Below are 24,475 nucleotides of genomic sequence, written 5' to 3' on the forward strand. Positions count from 1 at the left end.
ATCCATCAAACCGTAGGTCAGGCTATCAATCTCTAGCCTGATTTGGGGTACCTGTTTAAACGCTCCTGTTCATGGGTTGAGGTGTGCAGGGCCGTAGCTAGGGGGAGCGAGATGGGCCCCCACCGGGGGCACAGACGATGGGGTGTGTGTGTGCAAAATCATCTAAAAATATGTCCATAAATATAAATATTATTGCCTCATAAGAAATGGTTTTAAATAGAGGGTGAATTGAATTGTTGGAAGGGGTGGGGGGTTGGAGGAGAGACAGAAAGTAGAGCTAATTTGTCCATGGCTAGGGGGTGTCATCTGGACGGTTCTTCCAGGGGCACAAGATCACCTAGGTACGGTTCTGGAGGTGTGCACCTTCCTCCAACACAGTCGTAATGAGACACGTTTCTTTACTTCTCGGAAAGACAGACTTCAGAACAAACATGAAGGAGGACGCTGCTGCACGGATGTTAATTTGGGAGCCCTACTGAATTCATGGAGCATGCATGGGAAAGCTATGGCCCTCGCAGGGTTGTTGTGGGGGTTAAATAAGGAGGCATCTCACCTTGAGCTCCTTGGGGGTGGGGAAGGTGGGCTATCTTGTGAAACAGGGATAGCTCAGTTGGTTATTAGAGCATGGTGCTGATAAACGCCAAGGTTGCAAGTTTGAGCCCCATTTGAGACAGCTGCATATTCCTGCATTGCAGAGGGTTAGACTGGATAATCCTCAGGGTCCCTTCCAATTTACAATTCTATGAGATAAAAAGCTGGTTGTAAAGAGACGGTCCTCAAAGGTAAGAATTGAGTCCTGTTCTGCCTCTGATGATCCATGGATGGTGGTGTTGCAGGAATTTATGTATGGGGGGAGGGTTGCCCCTCCAGCAGATATCATGCACATGCAGCCCACTACCAAAATCAGCACAATCACTTTTGTGACTTTTGTGATTTGTCCCCACAAAACACTTCATCACAGTTTCTTCCTATCTATTCAAAGGGCCTCTGCTGCACAATACCAAATGTAACAATTCGCTGATAAATGTATCTATGTACTGACTCACTGGGGAAACTTCAGAAATTCATATAGACATGTGAGCTCAGCTACTCAGCAGCCCCTCTGCCTGAGTGATAATCCCTGGCATCCTGATACCTGAGCGCCAGACAGGTAGCCATTCCAGAAATAACAAACCCAGATGAAGACAAAAGGGTGTGATTAACTTGGCTGGGAAACAGGGAAATGTAAATATCTCTTTTGTTACACTTGATGGGTGTTTAGTGGAGGGCAAGGGGAACCATGGGCAGGGTCCAGGATGCTCAGATTACTGCCACCAGACCTCTCCTTTCATGATGTAACCATGACTATTAGTGATGTAGTTGGGGGAGGGTGTAACATGGGGATTACCAGCTAATAAAAAGTTTGGGTTCTCTTTTGTTCGGGGCTTCCATCTTGTTCCACCTTGTGGCAGGTGGGAATCCTGTCACGACAGTCTTCAATAAAGACCAAACCTATTGACTGTTGTTTTGCTCTGGTATTCCTGGCTGGTGTCCTTGTTTTTTGTCCAAGGCAGCCCTCAGATTTCTCCGTTAACAGTGAAAAATGTGAAAAATCAGAAACTAGGAAACCTTTAAGCATGCCATCCATGTCCAATCAAACTTGGATTCCAACGGGCAAGTTCAAACACGCCTTGAGATCTGTGGTGCCTCATAATCCTATTCCTTTATCCAGATCGCGTCCAGCGTCAGAGCTGCAACATGTCCGGGTTTATCCGGACACCGGCAGGATTTCAAAGACGGTGTCCAGGGGGGGGGGGAGGAGGAGAAATGTCTGGAAGGCGGCACTTAAACAAGTCAATCGAAAAAATCACATTTTTTTAAAAAAACAGACAAACATGCAGGAGGACGGTGGGTATTTTCTAAAAAAAGAAGAAAAATCTGCTCTTTTGTAATCCCCCCAGAATGTGCACGACTGCATGCAAAATCAGTGCTTCTTTCTCTAATTGGCTGCTACTACTGAAATGGTTCCAGAGGCTTACAGATCTGATATATTTGTTGGTTGCTTGGTGCCAGAGGCCTAAGGTTTCCATGATGCTCTTGGTAAAACTTCACTTTGGTCCACTACTGTGTTGGCATAACCAAAGAAGTGCATTGGGGTAACTGCCTTTCAGAAACCTCTGCTTTCTGACCTTTACTTTATTCTATTCACCCAATCAGCAAGTATGCAGACACAATTGTCTTGGCTTTTACTTTTTGAAACGCGGCAGCCCTTCCTTAGCTGCCCCATCATTGAAGAGGCTTGCTTATCTGACTGGAAGAATCCGGGACCAGAAGGAGGAGGACTATCAGGAAGAATGGACGAAATTTAAAGACTATTTAGACAAATATGTTAAGTTAAATTAACTGGAAAAGCTTGCAAATACTAGATAGGCTTAGGATTTTAATATGTAATGTGATGAATTAATATGTTTAATGCTGAATTGGAAGGAAAGAAAGATGTTAAGTGATTTAGTTAATTTTATAAGAATATTGGTTTTGGGAAACCGTTAAAAGGATATACACTGAAATTCAACCAGGGGGATATGAGGAAGTCACTTAACAATGTTACTAAGTTTGGTTTAAATACGGTGGAGATTTATGTTGTTTGTCTATTTGTTTGTTGTTGTGTTTTTTTTTGAAAAATCAATAAAAAAAAATTGAAAAAAGAAGAGGCTTGCTTATTGACTTAAAAACAGGAGGTGCTTTTTTACAGGATTTTTCGGAAATAGCTGACCTAACCGGAAGAGTCTGCGACCAGAAGGAGAAGGAGTATCAGGAAGAGTGGATTAAATTTAATGATTACTTTGTTAAATATGTTAAGTTAAATTAACTGAAAACAGCTTGCAGATACTTAATTGGCTTAGGATTTTATTTATGTTAAGTGACAAATTAATATGTTTAATTTCTTAATGTGAAGATCTCAGGATGTTAATGTTTAAGTTAAAGCTTAGAAGAACTGTGATTTGGAAAACCGTTAAAAGGACATGCAATGAAATTCAACCAAGGGGAAGCGAGGAAGTCACTTAACAATGTTAATAAGTGTAATTTTCAACAAGGCTATGATTTATGTTTGTCTTATGCGTTTGTTTATAATGTTGTGAAAACCAATAAAAAATATTTTGGGGGGGGAAATAGAAACAGGAGGTGCTTTTTTTAAAAAAAAATGAAATAAAATAAAAAGTTACTGGGGAAACCCCCGGTCGTAAAGTTCGCCTTTCAGGAGTTTCCCGCCAAGATCTAAGAAGAAGAGGCGGCGGTGGGAGAAGAAGGCGGCGAGCGCGCAAAGCCCAGAGGCCGCCGGCGCGGCCGGCCGCTCCCCTCCGCCGCACTCCCGCCTCAGGCCGAGGGGAGCCCGGCGGCGAGCGTGCGCCACGCCGGCCGAAGCGCTGCGGAGCGGGAGGGAGGGGAGCGAGGCGAGGCGGGGAAGCGCGCCGGCCCCCGGCCCGCGTGACGTCACGAAACTTTCCCCTCCGCCGCGGAGGCTCCGCGCTTGAAGCCAAGGAGGCTGGCCGCCTGCCGCTGAGGCGACTGGCTGAGGCGCTTTCCCCTGCCGCGCCGCCGCGCGTGCGCCTCCTCCACTTCGCCGGCTGCGCTCCCCTCTCCCCGTCTCCATCTCTCTCTCTCTCGGGCGAAGTTTCGTGGCGTCGAGCCTCAGCCGCGCTCCCTCCAGAGAAAGGGAGAGCGAGCGAGGAGCAGCGGCAGCCCCAGCGCTCCCTGAGGGGAGGAGAACTCGCCGGAACTCTGCGGAGTTTTGTGCGGATGGAGAGGCGAACTTGAGAGGACGCGCTGGGATTCCTTTTTTTATCCGCCGGACGCGGCGAGAGGAGGACGACGACGCGCTTCGGAGGGGGTGGGTTCTTCTTCGACTTTGCTTTTGCTCGGAGACGAGAGCTGCCCGGCAGCGGCTGGCTTCCCTTTGGCGGAGAGGGAAGCCTGTGGAACGTCGCGCGGGGGCCTCTCGGCGACGCTGGCTGAGGAGGAGAAGGCGCTTGGCGGGAAGACCAGGCACCGGCGGCGGAGGCGGCGGTTTCCCCCCCTCCCTCACACCGCCAGCCCCCTCCCCGTCTCCCCCGAAACTTTTGGGAAGGGCGAGTTGGAGGGAGCCGGGAGAAAGCGCCCCTTCCCTCGGCTCTCAGCGGAGTCCCGCTGGGCTGTGGAACTTCTCCAGCCGCCCCCTTCCCCGCACCCACCCGCTGGCTTTTGCAGCATTTCTTCGGTCGTGAGGAAACAGACCGTGCGGGGGGGGCGGCGGCAGGGAAGGCGTCGCCTTCTCGGGCCGGCGGAGACCAAAAAGTTCCTGTTGCGCTTTGGCTCCGCTCTCCAACTCTTAGGGTCCCAGTCCCCCCCCCCCTAGAAAACACTTGATTCCCCCCCCCATCCCAAGTTGATGGGCATTGCCATCAGAATCGCGCACCGAGTCACGTGATCGGTTCTGCGGGGCGGGGCTTACCTGCCCCCCCCCCTCCTGGCCCGATATTGTAGTCGAGTTGCTCCCCGGTTCCTCCATCTCTGCAGCGGGTTGGTTGGTTTTTTGTTGGTTTTTTTTTGCAGCGAGATCTTCGCTCCTGTGTAAAGGTTGCGATCCTTGGCAGAGGCGTAGCGTGGGGGGTGCAGGGGGGGCCGGGCGCAACATCTGGGGGTTAGGGTTAGGGGGCGCAAATCCACGGGTTAGGGGGCGCAAATTACTTGCCTTGCCCCGGGTGCTGACAACCCACGCTACGCCACTGATCCTTGGCTTTGCTTCGAAGTGGGACTTCTGTGTGAACCCTCCCCCCCCCACCGTCTTCGGGTGTAACCGGGGTGACCGTGTGCTTGCAGGCTGAGCTCGGTCCCGCCACCGACTTTTTTGGGGGTACTCTGCTTAAGCGCTTTGTGGATCGCGCTTGGCTCGGGTGGAGCTGCGCCTCTGCCCGGCCGCTTGCGAAACGCGCGGCGGCTTTCCCTGCCTGTTTGTTTATAAGAGAGGTCTGCGGGGTAGGTAGTAATTATCTAAGGCTGCAGTTGTGGTTTTTTTAATATATATAAAAAATACTTGTGCCGCAGGCTGCGATCCAGGGATAGAGTGAGTGTCAGCAAGTGCCAATCAGGTGGATTCTACCCCCCCCCCCCGCCGGGGAGGGATCTGCTTGGGAACGAGGCTTTGGAGGGGTTAGAAAAGGAAACCGGTGTAGCACGCAATGCTTACGGAAAGAGACGAGAAGGCAGGAAGATGCTTCCAAGTACAGAAAGTATTCGCTCTTTTTGGTGCAAACTGTTTGCCTCCTGCATGTTTCTGACGATCGAGGGTGATTTGATATGATTCAGGCTGCGGATCTGTAGCCACTTGCCCCTTTAAGTTCGGTAAAACTTCACATGCAGTGTTGCAGTATTGACATGTGTAGCTTGCCGTTTTGCCGGCCCCCTTTTCGATGGTATAGTCGTGTGGGAAGAACGGGCATTATGCTCTGTTGACTAGAATGCATTTTTAAAATCCTTTATTGTCTTACAGGGGAAGATGTGGGGTGTGTCTGTGTCTGCGCACCTCCTCAATCTGCATTTTTTAATGTCGCACATACAGTAGCAATCCTAGGCAAGCTTTCTGATGAATAATAACCTCTAAATTCAGCGAATCTCTCTAGTAAGTGTCTTTATGATTGTAGCCTAAAAGCTACTGTCAAATATAGCAACAAATGAGCACATCTGAAAACGAAATGCGAAGGAAAAAATGGTTTCTTGAATTCTGAAGATACGAAAGGGTATGATGAGTGGTTTGAGAATTAAAGAAAAAGATATTTGCTTTTTGTTGTCCCACAGTGACCATCTTCTGCTGGCTCAGCCAATGTGCTCAGTGTCTTGAGAACAAAACTGACACCACTGCTGGGACTAATGAACACAGGGATAGTTTTGCAAAGTCAACCTTCTGTGCATATACAGACAAAAGCACCGCATGTGACTTAATTCCATAAGAAACAGGACTTGTGGGGGGGATGGGGCATCAGCATTAGTTTCTCATTTGAGAAGCGCTGAAGTAACAAACCTAGGGCTGCCATATGTCCTGATTTTCTAGGACATGCCCTGGAATTTGCCCCTGGAAATGGGGTCCTGGAAATCAGGCAAATGTCCTGGAAAACCGGCAATGGGGGTTAAATCGTGCCAAAAATGCCTTTTAAAAAAGGTCCCAAACTCAATAATTCTTGTAGCTTTTACTAAAAAAGCAGCAACTTTGGTCCGCCCTCCCCTGCAAAACCCCACAACTCTGTCCTGATTTTCACTTTCGAAGATATGGCAACCTTAAACAAACCTTGAGCTCTGGGTTCCAGAGTTGTAGAAGAGGGGCAAAGTTAAAACATTGAAGAATTAAGCTTCTGTGACATTTCTTCAACTCAGTCAATAGCATATATTTCCTAATGTCATTCCAGCTCAATCTAGTGATAAATGAACATACAAAAGTCAATGTAAAACTCATTTTCATGCAAGGGATGAAAATCGGTCAGAACAAAGAAGGTTAATTGCAGTCTTGAAAGTTTTGACATTCATTATGCTTTCCTCTGCCTAAATGTTAAAACTGGAGAAGGAAGGGAAAACATCTATATTCATAACGATCTCTTTGTCTTTTATCGTTTCCCCCCCTTCTGTTGCTCTAATAGAAATTTGAAACTTTTGTCTCAATGCGATGCCCTTAAAGAGAGCAATATTGCCTTGCTGTCATGAAGAAACGGTCCCTGTAGCTCACCCTACTGTTCCCAACAAACGTAGCACATTGCCTCTGAGAAGTTCACAAATGAGACAAGCAGCCACTGTTGCTTGTGCCACACGTATCTCATAACTGGAGGAAACTTCCTTTGAGTACAGAGCTCTGTTTCTAGCAGTTGTTCCAGTGAGTGCACTATACTGAAATAACCAAGAAGTTAGCATATCGTAGGAGTAGCTGATGTGTCTTTAGTTTGCACTATGGAGAAAACTGGTATTTAACATACATATGTTTCAGCAGGTTTTTAATAATTAGAAGTGTTTTAACAATGATCTATCTGATGCTTTTGCAACTTCTCTGTGAAAGGCGAAGCTTGGTGATGGTATCAACCTTTTTTATAACACCCGTTTTATTTACATGTTTGCAAGCTGAAGGAGAGACAGTGGGTAGGCATCCTGCTCTGCTGGGGCTTAGGGCAGTTGTAATAATTCCTGGGCCTCTTCCAGTACACATCAAAGCAGATCAGGACCTAGGGCAGCTCCCTGTGGACCCTGCTGGCCAAATAGGGAAGATGTATCAGCCATTGAAGACTTGAGCAGTAAGCCATCTTTAAAGGGCCTGCGGCATATTCTGCAATTGCGTGCTCATCTGTGGTGGTGGAGCAACAGATGCTTCAGGGGGCTCATCCTTAGACGTTGAAGACAATAGGATTACCACACCCTCAAGCCAAGGCAGTGTAGAAGGGGGTGCTGAGAGCTCTCCCTTGAATCGAGGTTCCTGTTGCACTCTTTGAATCAGAGTCTTCCACAGGCTGAAACTGGGGCCCTGAGACAGCAGACAGGCACCCAGATAGTACCAGGTACAGTGGTACCTCTGGTTACATACTTAATTTGTTCCAGAGATCCTTTCTTAACCTGAAACTGTTTTTAACCTGAAGCACCACTTTAGCTAATGGGGCCGCGCCGCTGCAGTGCAATTTCTGTTCTCATCCTGAAGCAAAGTTCTTAACCCGAGGTATTATTTCTGGGTTAGCGGAGTGTAACCTGAAGCATATGTGACCTGAAGCGTATGTAACCCGAGGTACTACTGTATTAAAGAAGCAGTCAGTAGATTTTTGTTTAAGATGTATTTATTTTGTTGGTGACATTCCACCTACCTAATCTATTTGGAGCCCTCATCCAAGCACCGGGGGGGGGGGGGAGCGCTAGCTAGCAGCAGCAGCCAGGCACTGAGGCCATTGAAGAAAAATCTTTCATTATCAGCCAGACAAGAGATTTGGGGGGAGAGGGTTATTCCCTGTCTTGAGCGCTATGACATAATGCTCTATTTTAAAGAAGAAAGTAGAGGTGGTAGGTGGTTCTGCATGAATATAGCACTGCACATCATATTGCCATTGGCACGCAGCAAGGGCCAATCATTTCATTGGGTTGTGGCTATCAGGTGTTGTTTTATTTAGTCCACTGTGGGCTGACTTTTTCTCTATCACCCCTGCATTTTCCAGAGTGACCAGGATCTCTCTGTTTGCCTTCATTGACTGGTCACAGGTACCCAATTTGTACCCTTCATAACTCGAGAGCTGGCTGGTGGTCCTGGCAAACTGCTGTCTACTAAAGTACAGTGGTACCTCAGGTTACAGATGCTTCAGGTTACAGACGCTTCAGGTTACAGACTCTGCTAACCCAGAAATAGTACCTTGGGTTAAGAACTTTGCTTCAGGGTGAGAACAGAAATCTCGTAGTGGCGGCAGTGGGAGGCCCCATTAGCTAAAGTGGTACCTCAGGTTAAGAACAGTTTCAGGTTAAGAACGGACCTCCAGAACGAATTAAGTTCTTAACCCGAGGTACCACTGTATGCACATTGGTTATAACTCAGTTCTATTTTGTTTGAACATTGTGTTTACAATTACTGTTTGATATAATTTGATACAATCAAATTGATACAGTTTGATATAATCAAATTGATACAGTTTGATATAAACAAAATGATACAATTTGATACAAAAGATGCTACACGATTGAATGTTTTCTTGTTATTTGTCAAAGTGCCTCTTTTTTGGTAGGGATGTACATTTTGATCAGGCAAAACCCCTTTAAAGTTCATTTGTAATGAGCAAATAAAGCATTTGTTTTACACTTAATAAAGTTACATTTACCTTGTTATACTTCAGGATTAGCAGTTCCTTGTATGTATTTAGCCCCAACAAAATAGTGCATCAAGGTAGGGAATAATGAAAAGTAGTGACTTGTGTATGTGTTGCTTATATATGCATTTGTTAATCAATGGGATACACGGGATTTAGTAGCTCTCAGGTTTCCTTAAATAAATTTCCCTTAACAACAGAAACATTTGTATAATTTTGAAGGTTGTGCTGAAGGTGCATTAAGAGTGATTACTTCTCATGGTCATCTTCATAGGTCTTGTGAATTGCGTGGAGCACAGACCCCTTTCTCCATTTCATAGTTAGTTGTTAACTACTAAAGCTAAATGTATAAAAATAAACCCAGCCACTCCAGTCTTATGCACTCTTATTTAAGGCTACTACTGATGTGACTACCATCATTTCTCCAACTGTCTTGCCAAAGGGGAACTAGAGTGGATTTTAGATAACTATTCCCCACCCCCATCAATATATTTATGACTTTCAGTTATCAGTGGGACTAGACTGTTTTGAATGCTGATGGAGTTGAAAGTGGCTGCAACAATACATGGAAGAAATCTAGGAGTTGTACAGTGAGATCAAATCTACCATTGGAAGTTGACTTTATTCAAGTACAGTGGTACCTTGGTTTATGAACTTGATCCATTCCTGTAGTCTGTTCTTAAACCGAAACTGTTCTTAAACCGAGGCACGCTTTCCCTAATAAGCCTTCCCGCCGCCGGTGCCCTTCCACCTTTCGGATTCCATTCTTAGACCGAGGTAAAGTTCGCGAACCGGGACACTACCAGTTTTGTGGAGTTCTTAAACCAAATAGTTCATAAACAGGGCTGTTCTTAAACCGAGGTACCACTGTAGTAACACACATGACAAACAAACACCTAGTATAATAATAATTATAGGAGCAGTTGTGCTAGGACAGAGGTAGTCAACATGGTACCCTTCACGTCTGGAGTACAACTCTGTCCATCCCAGACTGCATGGTCAATGGTTACAGATGATGGTAGTTGAAGTTTGCATAATCCACACTCGCTATTCCTGATCAAGAAGTTGCACAGTATATTTCAGGTACAAGACACCCATTAGATGTGGGCGTTGTGCCACACTAAGAACAAGAGTGCCTGCTAGTAGAATGGCTGTTGTTTAAGTGGGCTGTCACAGCTGGATATCACCCATTATCTAAAATTCATGGAGAAGCACAGCTGCAGTCTTGGGAAAGAAAATGCAGATTTTTAGAAAATGGATCACAAATCAAACAGCAAACATTGCATTGCCATATATGTTGTGCTTGCATTAAGAACAGTGTTCTTCTCATTTGAAAGGATATTTTGAAGTTAGATAAAGAACAGAACAGAGCACCTACAATAGCTAAGGTATCAGTGGTATAAGGTATTTCTGGACTTTACTTTAGCTACAATATAATGCATCCATAACATGTCAGGAATAAAATTCACCTATGAGGCACTGCAGAAGACAGCAGGAGCTCAATAAGTCCCAAAGCACCAATAATGAACCATAGTATCCACTAGCACACATGAAATGTTTACTTCCCTTCTGCTCGATGAATCTGAGTTTTGTTATTTTTGTGCCTATTTTTGTGTGTGTTTTTTCACACGCCTTGGCCTCTCTGGCACACCCAACCTGGTAAAAAAAAACACTATATTTAGAAATGAATAAGCATTTTTGTGACTGGGAATGGTGGCTTGTTCTGAATATAAAATACTAGTTTTCAAATTAAAAACAATCCTTGATGGTTGTTTTGGGGCAGATTCGGCGGAAAGTATATTTTCTGTAACATCCAAGCAACAACACCTTGTTGTTGTTGTTGTTGTTGTTGTTGTTGTTGTTGTTGTTTTAAAGAAATCTGCCAAAGTCTTAGATGATTAAAATGAACTGTCAATTAAGTTAATGGAAAAGGACTCATAATGTCTATATAATAGTTAAAGGAGCAGAGGCAGTGAAGGAGGTCAAGCCAACAGCAGTGCTTCCTGGATAGCTTAGTAGGTTGTGCGTCCTGAAAAACACCCCATGGAAATAAGACACAGTGGAGACAGAATTTTAGTTTAAAGGTTAATGGGCAAATTTAGGCCACAACTTTATTGAATACACAAGTGTGACTGGTATTGGCTTAGGCATTGGTATCTAATGACTATACTGGCTCCTGCTCACCCAGCAGGGAGCCTACAAGGGTAAACTACCAGCAGAGGGAGCTCCATCAATGCACCCCTGGGGTTCCCGGCATTCTGGCATGGCCCTAGCCCCTCCCCGGGCTTTGGACAAGATCCAGACCCCAGATTCCTTTAACGGAATACCCTAGCAAATGGAGGGGCAGGTGATGGCCGCACCTCCCCTCCCCGCATCCCCCTAAAACCAATGCCTAACCACCAAACCTTACAAAGTTGTGACGATTGCTAAGAGGTAGGCAAAAACCAAGTGGCCACTGCCAATCTGCCACATTGGGAAAAATTCCTACCCGGCCCCCATTCCAAAACAGGCAACCAACCGAAGTCCAAAGCAAGGCCAGACATGACCTAACTAATGAGTGGGTAGATGGGTGTTTGGCAGCATGAAGCAAGAGGAGGTCCCCGATTCAGTACCCCCCAGCCCCTGTCAAGTTACTGATTGGCTAAAGGCCAGTGGCATGATCATGGCACCACCCACCTCCAAGCCGGTTGGGGAGAGTTCCAGGGCCACATGCAACATGGACCCTCTGTTAGGAGGCTCCAACTTAGAGTGTGGTGCTGGTAACACCAAGGCCGCAGGTTTGGTCCCTGTATGGGACAACTGCATATTCCTGTATTGTAGGTGGTTGGACTAGATGATGGTAAGGGTCCCTTCCAACTCTACAGTTCTGTGATTCAATAATCTGTTTTACAACTGCATGGTTTAGGAGATGGTGCCCATTGTTGTCGTCTTCTGCTTATAACTTTAAGCACAAGGAAGCTCATGAAGAAAAAAGTTACAAACTTCAGCATTAATATTTTAATTCTGCAATGCATCCAGTGGTACCTGTTGTACAAAGAGTAGACGAAGCACTTCTTAAAAGCTCATTTTGATACTAATACTCTTATCTCTCTGTGCCATACAGTAATTGTAGTTAATTGGCAGCACTAGCTGCTTCTGCTGTATGGTTGCGGTATGTGATTGCAATGTGCCAACCCTGCTAATAAATCACAATATTGCTGTGCATGATGTGAAGGTTCAGAGGGACACAGCTTTGTTTTTTATCTGTCATTCACCCTAGAAGCACATTTTATTTGTATTTCCAGATCAGGTGTTCCTCAATTTATTTCAGATAGACTGTTGTTAGTTTACTTATTCAACTTCTGCTGGCTTCAGACAATGCACTTTGCAATGATACCCTGTTGTGCAAATATCAGGAGGTCCCTAGAATTCTAAAAGGTTGGTTTAAAAACAGCAGGTTTAGAATTTGTTTTAATTTACCTTTGACTTTCAGAAAGGTTTTGTTCACATAGTCAGACTTTCCCCAGCAAATTGATGTCAGAGAATATACCTGAAAAACAACACGAATCTAGAAACTGAATAGAAAGAGCAACTACCAGACTTATTGTGCCTTCAGCATAGTGTGGGGTGGTGAAAGGGCATCATTGTGATGTGAGAACCAAAACTACACATACAGTACTGAGCCGTGGGTTAAAATAGGTGCACAACTTTTAATTGCTTGCAACAGGTAGAGATTTTAGGATGACAAAGTATCTAAACTGCAGACAGCCCAGGTTACCATGACCTTCAGTCCCAATGTCAAGAATCATATTGATTCTGAATCTATAGAGTGGACAGCACTGTGTTCTCAGGATGTGAGTGGTTTGGGTGGCATGTTTGCCCCATTGTGGGTGGTGGGCAGGTCCCACGGGACAAGAAAGGACAGATATTACCCAGCTGCTCATTTGTTCTTTTTGCATGGTCTCTGGCATGTTGGCATTGTATTTTTGTAGATATTGTCTTGCTGGGTTATTTTTAAAACGTATTTGCCATTGATGATTTGCTCCTCCAAAATGACATCTATTCTCATAGTGTCCTGTTAATTATGTGACAATGAGTGGAATGTTTTCCACAGAAGCTGAAGTGTGTGTCAAGGATAATTACCTAACACTTTAAAGATTCTGAAACGGTGCTGAAGTAGTGCTTAATTTCAGATAAACATTGGGGTCACACCACTTTTTTAAAAAAATCTTAAATACCACAATATGCTGCCTGTGCTTATTGATCAAATTCATCAGCATTGCAGCGTGTTAGAATGACCTCTGAGCTGCCTAAATAATGGGGAAGAAACCCTGAGAGCCAATCTGTACATCATGCAAAGTTAGGTGGTGAAATAATGGACTCTGTCATTTCAGATGGCAGGGAAGGTGCCACATTTTGCATGCTCCTTGCATATAGTACACCATCAGTGGGGAAGTAAGGCAAAATAGTGACACTTTGCTTGAAATCTAAACTGCTACTGTCCATAATTCTACAACCTGTGCAGGTTAAACAGCATTGCAAGTTAAAAAAATGCTGACTTCTACCCACAACACAATGTCACTGTGAAACATGGTTGAGGATATAAAATTGTCTAATAACCTTGAAACTTCAATAATAATAATAATAATAATAATAATAATAATAATAATAATAATAATAATTTATTATTTATACCCCGCCCATCTGGCTGGGTTTCCCCAGCCACTCTTGGCGGCTTCCAAAAGAATATTAAAATACTATGATACATCAAACATTAAAAGCTTCCCTAAACAGGGCTGCCTTCAGATGTCTTCTAAAAGTCTGGTAGTTGTTGTTCTCTTTGACATCTGGTGGGAGGGCGTTCCACAGGGAGGGCGCCACTACCGAGAAGGCCCTCTGCCTGGTTCCCTGTAACTTGGCTTCTCGCAGTGAGGGAACCGCCAGAAGGCCCTCGGTGCTGGACCTCAGTGTCCGGGTAGAACGATGGAGGTGGAGACGCTCCTTCAGGTATACTGGACCGAGGCCGTTTAGGGCTTTAAAGGTCAGCACCAACACTTTGAATTGTGCTCGGAAACGTACTGGGAGCCAATGTAGGTCTTTCAAGACCGGTGTTATATGGTCTCGGCGGCCGTTCCCAGTCACCAGTCTGGCTGCTGCATTCTGGATTAGTTGTAGTTTCCGGGTCACCTTCAAAGGTAGCCCCACGTAGAGCGCATTGCAGTAGTCCAAGCGGGAGATAACCAGAGCATGCACCACTCTGGCGAGGCAGTCCGCGGGCAGATAGGGTCTCAGCCTACGTACCAGATGGAGCTGGTACACAGCTGCCATGGACACGGATTTAACCTGTGCCTCCATGGACAGCTGTGAGTCCAAAATGACTCCCAGGCTGCGCACCTGGTCCTTCAGGGGCACGGTTACCCAATCAGGACCAGGGAATCCCCCACACCTGCCCGCCTCCTGTCCCCCAGAAACAGTACTTCTGTCTTGTCAGGATTCAATCTCAATCTGTTTGCCGCCATCCATCCTCCAACCGCCTCCAGACACTCACACAGGACTGTCACCGCCTTCACTGGTTCTGATTTGAAAGAAAGGTAGAGCTGGGTATCATCTGCATACTGATGAACACCCAGCCCAAACCCCCTGATGATCTCTCCCAGCGGCTGCATATAGATGTTGAAAAGCATGGGGGAGAGGACAGAACCCTGAGGCACCCCACAAGTGAGAGCCCAGGGGTCCATAGAAGGTGGGTGAGATGCATGACTGAATAACAACCTCCATCTCCAGTAACAATCTGGGAGAACATGAAATATCTTATAGGTAATAACACAAAATAGTGTGCATATTTATGCAGAATTATGCATCTTTTTAGTTTTTAGTCATTCAGTGGTTACAAGCACACTTGGTGTTGCACCCTAAGGGATACTTAAATATTACATTTATGAAAGGCAAAAAGCAAGAAAAAAGTGATTGTGATAAAAACGAAGGGAGGTAATGCTATTTAGACTTATAAAGAGTCTGTTGACACTCTTGTGAAAGTTACTTGAACTTTCATCTTGACTTTTGAGTGAAGGACGGATGAAAGGGGTACCCAGAAATTGAGAGCAGTTTGCTGCTGCAGTGGAGCACCTTTCAGCAGCTGCCATTCCTTCCCCCCAAATGTTGCTAGAGTGACGCCACAGTCTCATTCCAGGGGCATTGCTGGCTGGTAGCTTCTAGAGCCAGGGGTCAGCAAAGTTTTTCAGCAGGGGGCTGGTCTACTGTCCCTCAGACCTTGTGGGGGGCTGGACTATACAGTCATACCTCGGGTTACAGACGCTGCAGGTTGTGCATTTTCGGGTTGCGCACCACGCCAAACCCGGAAGTACGGGTTACTTCCAGGTTTCGGTGCTCGTGCATGCGCAGAAGCACTAAATCACGCTTTGCACATGCGCAAAAGCACCGAATCACAACCCGCATGTGCACAGATGTGGCACTGCGTGTTGTGAACGTGCCTCCCGCACTGATCACGTTCATAACCCGAGCATCCACTGTTTTTGAAAAAAATAATAATGAATGAATTCCTATGCCCCACAAATAACCCAGAGATGCATTTTAAATAAAAGCACACATTCTACTCATGTAAAAACACCAGGCAGGCTCCACAAATAACCCAGAGATGCATTTTAAATAAAAGGACACACCCTACTCATTTAAAAACACGCTGATTCCTGGACTGTCCGTGGGCTGGATTTAGCAGACGATTAGGCCGGATCTGAGCCCCAGGCCTTAGTTTGCCTATCCATGCTCTAGAGGAGTTTTACTGTTGCTGCAGCCAATGTCAGGAAGGTTTTTTGGGGGGAAAGTGGGTGAAAAGAAGTCACAGCACATGGTAATCACTCCTTCAACCATTTAATTGCACCTTCGTTTCCATCACTTGCAAATGGAGGTGGGGGTGGAGAGAGGAGAATTTGGTCATGACCCTTGATGAATCAGGCTGATAGCTGAACGTCCCTGTATCACAAAACAATTCCATTGAGCATGTTGAAAAGGAACACATTTAGTGAAATATTCCTTTCTCCCTCCCCTCCTGTTCTAAGGTTTTCCTATCAAGCCTTGTGGGACTCCCCCCTCCCCAGGGCTTCCTTCTCCTGTGTTTTTGGGCCTTTACATTTCTAAGCACCATATAATTTTCTTTAAAGCATTGACATTTCAAGGGCTGAGTGAGATCCACCCTAGTGGAATGTTTCAGGAGGTAGTTTAAATAAAATTGTAGTTTTAAATAATGCAGCTTATTGATATTGCTTTCCACTAGTGGCTTGTATCTACATTAGGAAGAAAGGAAATAATAAAGATTCCTCTGGAGATGTTAGTGTCTCGCAGAGAGAAAATCAACAAAACAGAAGAGACTTGGAAAATATATAGACTCTGGAGGCACAACATTAAAAGATGACTCTTGCGAAATCCGAAGAAGCTATCAGACATTCAACAGTTAGCAAGTTATTATATCTGTATATCTGTACATGTGTTTTCAACATCCACCACTCTCTAGCTCAGGGTTAGTCAATGAGATACCCTCCAGATGTTGTTGGACTCCAACTCTCGTCCACTTGGCATAGAGGCAATCCATTGTAGATGGCACCAGATCCAGCCAACGTGGCCAATGCTCAGGGATGGTATGACTTGTCCAGCAGCATATGAGTGGCACAGTATTAGCTACCTCTGCTCTGGTTTGGCAGAAGGCCAAGCTAGAGGTCACTGCAGCTGTTTCATAGTATTTCAGTAGGAGATTGCCTCAATTATATAGGAAGAAATGGCTGGTGGGTAGGTCTGGGCGATATATTGCCCCAAACCAGCTTGAAGTCCATATCATGATACAGATCTCATAATTTTTGACCTGGCAATATATTGCGAATCATGATGTGTGGTAGGGCTGCGTTTCAGAACTCTGCAATACAGGAATATACAGCTGTCCCATACGGGAATCGAGCTTGTAACCTTGTCATTATAAGCACTATGCTCTAGCATGATGTTGGTTTCATTATATTTGACCTGGCAATATATCATGAATCATGGTGCGTGCATGTGTGTGTGTGCGCACGTGCGTGCTATGCAGAAATCACAATGTGGGGGAAACCGTGAAGCCAGCCAGTGTTTCTACATAGCTCCGTTCTTATTTCAGACATCTTGATACAGTCGTACCCTGGATCCTGAACATCTTGTGAATTGAACGTTTTGACTCCCAAGCACCGCAAACCTGGAAGTGAGTGTTCTGATTTGCAAACGTTCTTTAGAACCCAAACGTCCTCCGTGGCTTCTGATTGGCTGCAGGAGCTTCCTGCAACCAATCAGAAGCTGCACCTTGGTTTCTGAATGTTTTGGAAGTTGAATGGGCTTACAGAACAGATTCCGTTTGACTTCTGAGGTACCACTGTATATCGGTATATCACGATGTTGAACTGGTGATATATCACTGGTGATATATGTTGAAAACCAGGTATTTCCCAGCCCTGCTGGTGGGTCCAATTTTTAAAGCAAAGGGAGAGCATGGATTAGAACTATATAGAACCACTTTGCCTCCTGTGGCTTACTCCCTGCATCCTATCTCTCAAAATGCTTTTTTCCACAGCCAAAGTCACTTCCACTATCAGGGTTTGACTGAGGATAAAAGCACTTGGAGAGAAAAGCTTCAGGGAGATAAGCCATGTGTGTGAGAGATCTACACATCTTCCTCAAGCATCTCCCCGCTTTTAAAACCAGACCTTCATTACTTACTCTTACTCGCTGGCGCAGTTTCAAGTTTAAACATACGAGAATGGTTCCATAAGGTCTAGTTCGGCCCTAAGAAGTCAGGATTGATCCTCAAAAATGGCTTGCAAATTTGACCCCCTTCCTTTCCCTTTTGCTTCCTTGACTCACATTTTACCTCTGCAAGGGGCATAGCTGAGAGTAATAGGGCAGGCAGGTAGGGTAACCTATTCATTTATCTAAAAACATACCTTTTGTTCTCCAAGCAGCTTACAAAATAATTCCACAGAAACATAAAGCCCAATAAAAACCTGCCCAGCATACCGAAGTCAACTTTATATAATAAAAACAAGGACAGGACAGGATAGTTCAACATAAAAACAGGAAGGCACAGGAAGGCAGAACTTTAATGCACATTTTAAAAGTTGGCAAAATAAAAAGATTTTAGCAGCCCACCTGAAGTGTATGAGAAAATGAAGTTCTACTACTCAGATACCACAATAGAAAGTTGAAATGATGCTTAGAAGTTCCATTTCCTGGTAAAATTAAGGGATTTGTAATTTTTCTCTGTGCAGAGAAAACTGCATGTTCTTTAAACTTCAGTATCTCTGGAGTCAGCTAGGCTGGCAGAATGTCCAACCTTTCTAGAATAGTGACTGGGGTTGTTTTTGCTGCCAATTTACTTTCTGTCCTGTTGCTTTCCAGAGATAAGGAGTAGGTGGGCTGCCAAGTCTCTTGCAATTTGTAGGATTGCTCTCTCTCTCTCTCTCTCTCTCTCTCTCTCTCTCTCACACACACACACACACACACACACACACAGGTTCTGTGGCTATCCCTAAAAATAATTTGTTACTCTTGCCTCATGTGAATCTTTATCTCTTTTTATAATGGTGTGGTTTATTTGATAACTTTGTCCTCTTAACTTAACATTTCACATTTATCTTCTTTCTGCATCTGGCTGCTTTGTCTGGTAGACTCCCATACTGAACATTCATAAACAGAAACTTTGCAGAGCCAGAGGGATGTTAACTAGCCTTACAGACATAACAGCTCAAGGCAGTTGAGAGAAAGGGTGAGTGGATGTGTGTTATTTAAAGGCTATATCTGCTGAGGTCAGTTTGATCTTCGGAATGCTTAATAAGATTGAGAAGTCTCTGTAGCTGTAGAAAACCCACACCCTAAATGTCAGCCTGTCTTTGATAGCCCAGTCATTCTAAACTTTAGCTCTTGTATGTGTGTGTGGAGGGGAGATATAATGTAAGAGGCATGATCCCTTTCATTCATTTTATTAAGCTTCAATTGATTAAAGGACAGTGGGGCCACTCTGCTTGCCCTGCCTTTGAGGTGCCCCAGCCCTGAACCGCCCTCCTGACAGCCATGCATTTGGCGTGGATGTCTGATAAGAAGTCCATGCATGCAGACAGGGCCAGCGCAAGACATTTTGGCACCTGAGGCAATACACAAATTGGCAAAAAATAACCCTCCACCAGGGAAGAACAGATGAGTGAAGATCTGCATCAGGAACAAGGGACGAATATAGATCTACACACGGGGAACAAAGGCGGGAGGAGACCAGCAGTGTCTCCTGTTCACCAAGAGGCCAATGTAGAGGCAGTATTGGGGAGGCCCGAACTCCCACAAAATTTTTGTTGTGGACGCTCAGCACCCACACCACAGGGCCTCCGGCGCAATGTCCAGTGCCTGAACTGAACTGAGATGTAGACCTAAGATTGAACCGCAACAATGCTTATTTGCTGGGAATTTCTAGCAGGAATAATTTTCGCCAAGCAAGTCCCCCAAAGCAAGTCTACTGTCACTGCCAATTTATAAGCCAATGCTTGAATTCTTTTGAAAGCGTTTTCCTGTTAAGATCCTTCAGGATTCTATGTATGATATGATAAAATATTCCTTTTGGCAGTAATGTGGCATTGGGAGGACATGCTTGAATGCATCAATAGAATATTATGTATAAAACTAAGCTACTTAGGGTACAGAGTATTAGAGTTGAGTGCTGTGGATGGTGTTCGCATTTTCATTCGGGATGTTTTTGACAACAACAGTCTCTCCCTTCTACCTCTCAGTGGGAAGGCAGTGCAACCCATCTTTCTGCCAGCTGCTCTCAAGCAGGTATTCCGTTGGGAAAGTTGCATGCATCTACACCAAGCATCTGCTTGGAGATGGTGGAAGCATTTGGTGGTCCAATTTGTGCCTTTGATTTTGAGGAACAGTAGAGTCACAGAGAGTTATCTCTAAATTAGTGCTTAGAATAACACACACACATACACACACACTTTCTTCCCAAAGAATTCAATCATAACATTTGCTGGGCTAAAAAAGCATTATGTCATAAAGAAAACAAGGTTTGCCTCGGGGGGCGGGATTTGAAAATGATAAACTTCTTTCCCCCCCCCTTGACCTCAACACTCTTAATTGTATTTAGGCAAGCCTTGGAGACAACTGTATTTTCTTAAACTAGAATAAATTTGCTGAATGTTTTCCTTAATATGATTTCTACTCCCACATTATTTTGTTTTTAAACCCCCAATTTCATAAATAAGATATCAGCCCCTGTTTTGCTAAGAGAAGATGAGAAGAGAAAGAGGTATTAAAAACTGAGAAATGTATGCAGCGTTTTCCTATATCTGTTGTATCCAAAAGCCAGGGCTAGTGCAACTACTGGGGAGAGGTATTAATTTGAAGAAGAATCGTGGCTATATGGAAAGGACTGTCCTCAGGGATGCCACCCAATATTGACAGCTGCATTTCATAACACAGGGTGCCTACATACCACATTTTCAGGGCAGGTAGCCAAGCCTTTTTAGTTTACCATTGCCATGTCTATAATTTAATCTGCAGCATTGAGTCTTTGATCTTAAACATGGCAGGACTGTTATTGCATTTTCTAGTCATGGGTTGTCCTGGAAAATTCCTTTCAGAGCTGAGGTGATAGTTGTGCACTTTCTTGTTTTCCACATTGGTGCTTTCCCTTTCTTGTTACAGTGATGCTCTGATAAGCTCTATATTATCGATTCTGAGACATCTTTCTTGTAAGATTCTTCCTTAAAAGAACCCAAGTGTTCACAAGCAAGGCTAAACTTCAGTCCTGATAATACTAATTTATATGTAAGGGGGGTGGTTTGTCTTTTTGTTGTTGTTGCCTGCAGTTGACTAATCCACTTGTAGTACTTGGTAAAACTGTACAGTGGTACCTCTGGTTAAGAACTTAATTCGTTCCGGAGGTCCATTCTTAACCTGAAACTGTTCTTAACCTGAAGCACCACTTTAGCTAATGGGGCCTCCTGCTGCTGCTGTGCCGCTGCGCCACGATTTCTGTTCTCATCCTGAAGCAAAGTTCTTAACCCGAGGTACTATTTCTGGGTTAGCAGAGTCTGTAACCTGAAGCGTCTGTAACCACTGTATTTCAATAAGGATTATGGAAGGGGGTGGAGGAAAAGGAGAATATTTAATAGGAGTCTTAAAAACTCATTTGTCTACACTTTCTCTTCCTTGTAAATTTTGAGATTTCAGGTCTTCCTGAGGACTTGTATACGTTTGCTCAAGAGCAGTAAAACGTTTTGCTATCTGACCTCAGTATACAGATATAGAAGTATAGTAACAGAGACGCTTGCTTGCTTGCTTGCTTGCTTGCTTGCTTGCTTTCCCTGCTTTCCTGCTTCTACTTTCCAGATGCATAGCAGGTAAGCAACAGAGGAGGGGGAAGCCAATAAGACTTTTTCACTTTCAGCTCCTCACTGAAGTCCTGAAATCCAGGGTACGCCTTTGGCCAGGCTCATCTTTTAGCTTTTCATAAACTCACAGATTGCAGCATTGTATGCTCTGCTCCTCCCCAAAATTTTGAAACAGGAATTCCAGGAATTCACTAGTGATTCCAAGCATAGTGGCATTTGTTTTCCTGCAGATATCACAGTACAGTGGTACCTCAGGTTAAGTACTTAATTTGTTCAGGACGTCCATTCTTAACCTGAAACTGCTCTTAACCTGAAGCACCACTTTAGCTAATGGGGCCTCCTGCTGCTACCGTGCTGCTAGAGCCCGATTTCTGTTCTCATCCTGAAGCAAAGTTCTTAACCTGAAGCACTATTTCTGGGTTAGCGGAGTCTGTAACCTGAAGCGTATGTAACCTGAAGCGTATGTAACCTGAGGTACCACTGTAGTTGTAGTAGTACCCCATTACTAGTAATTCTTGCTTTTATGAAGCATCTGTAAGTTGTTTCATGAAAGCGTCATCCACATCCTTTCTTTGGCTTGGCAGGCTGTAGCAGACTCTGACCACAATTAGATTTTTAAAAAATTATTTCTCGGATGCTCTTTGCAGAACTGCCATGTTTACTCTTTCTAAGTTCTGTGGAGGTGTGCACATTGATTTATTTTTTACATATCTCTCCCCGCCCCCCTTTTAGTTGCGTCTGTTCTTTTGGAACAAGTGATATCCTTCAGTTCCTACATTCCAATTGTGGGTGTAGTCCCACAAAATCTGCCTCCCAGATTACAGGGATTGATTTTAAGACCTTCAGTTCTGCAAAGCATGGTCTGTCTCGCTGAACTGTGGCACACCCACACACCCACACCCTGGACTTTTATTGGATCTCATTTTCTGGATAAACTCAGAAACTGTATTCTGAGTGAAAGATCGATGTAGGGGAAATTATGGTACCAGAGCTAGATTGATGGCATCCCAGTTTCTTTGAATAGTTTTCACCGTGTTTCATCTGTGAATATAAATTGAAGTGATAGCATGGCTATGAAGTATGCTTTATCTTTATCAATACTTGATCTTCTCCTTATATGTGCAAGCCCATTAATTCTGAATTGTGTATTTTATTGCATTGAACATTAGGTGTGGTGTGCCAGATCGAGTTCCCGTAACTACAGGATATGGACAACTGCAACACCCATTGGTGGGTTACTGCTCAGCTGGCAATGATCTGGATAGGAATTGCATTTTGCAGGGGCTTTGTTTCTCTCAGCATGGAGAACCCTTTGAAGTCCGAGAAATTCATTACAGCCAGGAACATCTGGCAGCCATACTGAGGCTTTCTGAAAGCCATGCTCAGGCTTCCAGTAGTAAGGGAACATCAACACTTCATGATCAGAGGCTTGCACAAAGCTTCAGACCCATGTGTATGACTAATAGGAAGAGTTTGAAAGTAGTTAAAAAAAGGGGGGAGAAATGGGAGCGACTGGAATGTTACAGTAGGTAGGAGTAATAATTGAGAGAGGCAGGACTATTGTACTGAGAGCAAATTCAATTATTGGAGTGTCAGTGTTCAGGTAACCCAAGAAGCAAATGCACAAGGTTTGACAAAGGCCAGCCAGTGATATTAGTGACTGAGGTGAGATTTGAATAAGCCAGTTTCTGGATTACAGTTTGCAGTGTTAGCCACTGTGGTACCCCAGCCAATATCCCGAAATAAGGATTGAGGCAATAAAGAAAGAATAAGCTTTGGAAATCCAATTTGAGCTTCCCTCCTTGAATACAAGCAACTCTATTCTCTGTGAGTAAGAATGGGAGAAACTATGTCGGTTTCAGTTTCTGACACCCCCCCCCCCCAATCTTGAAATTCATGAAAACTTATTAGCATTTTAGTTCAGAATTCTCTTCATATACACAATGCTGCCTCATTTTATCTACTATAAGGCATTTTTACATGTCATTTTCACTGATATATCCATTTATATGCACGCTGCATTTGGAGAACTGTGTTACGTCATTTGGCCAGTTTTGTGCCAGTTCTGAAGGATGGCTATGTTTTGGTTATCAGATTGTGTTAGGAAGGTCAATTTAGGTAGGTTCACCTTCACATGTGAACTGAATCTAATTTCTCCCCCATTCTTATTTTTGAGTGATGGGAAATGAGGCATCACATGAATACCAGGGAGAGGGTGGTTCTGGCCCTGCTGATGGCCACACTACATTCTAGGTTGGAGCCAATGTACCTGACAAAGGATATGGCGACAGCAGCTCCATCTTCCCCAGTAATCAACTGATGCCCCTTCATTTGCAAAGGAGCCTCCTGTGTGCCATGTTGAGTTTTGTACTTGCATTTGAGGATCGCTGCCTAGCTTTCCTCCCCTGCAGCTTTGTCTCAGCTGTTGCTCAGGCATGGAGGAAGCTACTGATTCTTCTACTGATAATGAGAAAGTTGGACATGGGCTACTCCATGATAGCCATGGCAAAGGGAAAAGTGAGGCAGGGGTTTGGAAGTTTCCTGCCATAGCATAGACTGTTCCTGTCAACTAAGCATGTTAATAAGTTGTTGTCAGGCTTCGGGGAAGCAGCTTCCTCCATCCCTTTGCCTGTGGATAAGCAGAACAAAGCAAAAATAGTCTCTTACCATTTAAAGAGATTTTAATGATCACAGTGAAAGAACGAAGAGTCTATTCTCAGAGTGAAGGTGCTCCCAATTAAGGTTTCCACCCACTTCCCTTGTCACTTCCTCGTTTTGCAACCTGATCTCATGACCACTGTGCCTTCTGTGCAGCTACCTTATCAAATCTCCATGACCTTGGACATATCGGCTGGACACTTTCCAGCAAACCAGAATCTGTTAATTCTCTCTCTCCTGGTTCTTCTTCTCCTAGCTGTTCACCACCCAGTTCTTCCCAACTTTTGTCTTCTGAACTATGTCCCTCTTCGAACCACTGTTTCAAATCTAACTGTCCCACTACTCCTGGGAAGATTCAGGATCCTGATCAGGAGCAGGGGGAGGGGGAGGGGGAGGCTCCCACCATTCCTCATCTGTGTAGCCCTCCTCATCACGGTCCCTGACAGTTGCCCACAGAGTCAGTTCACTAATTTCACTAATGTGGAGCATGGTGGTGGAAATGAGTAACAACTTCCCATCAGGAATTGGTAGGACAATATCCTGCTTGTCCCTTACTGGACTTGATCTACATATGCATAGTTCTCGATATCTACTCAC

At 44.6% G+C, this 24,475-nt stretch overlaps 1 protein-coding gene across 1 annotated transcript in view; it reads left to right on the forward strand.

Annotated features, from left to right (window-relative positions):
• Positions 1 to 3,847: 3,847 nt before the first annotated feature.
• GULP1 (GULP PTB domain containing engulfment adaptor 1) overlaps positions 3,848 to 24,475 on the forward strand; it is a 168,060-nt gene continuing 147,432 nt past the window's right edge. Inside the window, exon 1 of the mRNA XM_081182112.1 lies at positions 3,848 to 3,868. The gene's annotated coding sequence lies outside the window, so the exon portion shown is untranslated. The remainder of the gene's footprint in view (positions 3,869 to 24,475) is intronic.

The sequence above is a fragment of the Podarcis bocagei genome, assembly GCF_964188305.1.
Source record: "Podarcis bocagei genome assembly, chromosome: 1".
In the NCBI taxonomy this organism is placed as follows: domain Eukaryota; kingdom Metazoa; phylum Chordata; class Lepidosauria; order Squamata; family Lacertidae; genus Podarcis; species Podarcis bocagei.